We start from the raw sequence: 1,740 nt of genomic DNA, 5'->3' as shown, positions 1-1,740 counted from the left end.
TATTAAGAGCAGCGAAGGAAAAAGGCCAGGTAAGATATAATTGCAGACCTATCAAAATTACATCTGATTTCTCCATGGAAACTCTTAAGGCCAGAAGGTCCTAGATAGATGTTCTTCAAGTACTAAGAGTCCACAGATGCCAGCCCAGGCTACTATACCCAGCAAAACTCTCAATCACTATAGATGGGGAAAACAAGATATTTAATGACAAAGCCAGATTTTCACAACATGTATCTACAAATCCAGCCCTACAGAAAGTTCTGAAAGGAAAACTCCTACCCAAGGGAGTTAACTATGCTCACAAAGACATAGGCAATAGATAACCCACTTCCCTAAAACCCAAGGGTAAAAGAGGGCAAATATATTCACAATACCACCGCCAACAGCAACTCTAAAACAAACAAGCATTAACAATCAATGGTCCTTACTTTCCCTCAACATTAATGGTCTTAAGTGGCCTATAAAAAGACACAGGATAACAGAATGGATAAAAAGACAGATTCAATCATTCTGCTACATATAAGAAACACATCTAGGCTTCAAAGACAGACATTACCTTAGGGTAAAGGGTTGGGAAAAGATATAACCAAATGGACCCAAGAACCAAGCAGGAGTAGCTATCCTAATATCTAAAAAGTTAGACTTCAAACCAAAATTTAATTTTGGTTAATTCTCACCTTAGAATTAACAGCACAACTGAAAGCCTTAGAAAAAAAGAAGCAAACTTTCCCTGGAGGACTAGATGCCATGCTGGGAAATAATCAATAATCAATAAAGGAGAAACCAGGAAAACAATACAAAAAATTAATGTAATAATGAGTTGTTTTTTTCAAGGAAATCAACAAAATAGACATTCCTTTATCCTAACTAAACAAAAAGAGAGAGAACACATGCAAAATAACAAACCTAGAAACAAAAAGGGGGACGTAACTATGGACACTGAAGAAATCCAGACAATTTTCTGTTCCTATTTGGAAACCTGTACTCCACACAATTTGAAAATTCAAAGAAAATGAACAAATTTCTAGGTAACTATCAAGAAAATTAAATCAATAACAGGTAAGCAACTTAAAGAGACCTATAACCCCTAATGAAATTGAAGCAGTCATCAAAAGCCTCCCAATCCCCAACCAAAAAAAAAAAAAAAAAAAAAAAAAAAAAAAAAAGGCCTAAGCCCGATGGTTTCAGTGCAGACTTCTACCAGAAATTCAAATAAAAGTTAATACTGATACTCCTCCAATAGAAGCAATAGGTTCATTATCAAACTCTTTTTACAAGACCATAATTAACTTGGTACCCAAACCACACAAAGACACAACTAAGAAAGAGAACTATAGACCAATATTCTTCATGAACATTGATGCAAAAATATTCAATAAAATACTGGCAAATCAAATCCAAGAACACATCAGAGAAATTATCCACCATGACCAAGTAGGCTTCATTCCTGGGTTCCTGGGATGGTTCAGCATACGAAAATCTATCAATGTGATCCACCATATAAACAAAATGAAAATGAAAAACCACATGATCATCTCCCTAGGAGTTGAAAAAGACTTCAACATAATTCAATACCATTTCATGATAAAGGACTTGAAGAGATCAGGGATAACAGGAACATACCTAAACATAATAAAAGCAATATACAGTAAACCAACAGCCAACATCAAACTGAATGAAGAGAAGCTTAAGACAATTCCTTTAAAATCAAGAACAAGACAAGTCTGCCATCTCTCTCTA

Source organism: Phodopus roborovskii, unplaced genomic scaffold (assembly GCF_943737965.1).
Source record: "Phodopus roborovskii unplaced genomic scaffold, PHOROB, whole genome shotgun sequence".
Lineage (NCBI taxonomy): Eukaryota > Metazoa > Chordata > Mammalia > Rodentia > Cricetidae > Phodopus > Phodopus roborovskii.
This window is presented reverse-complemented; position numbering follows the sequence as displayed.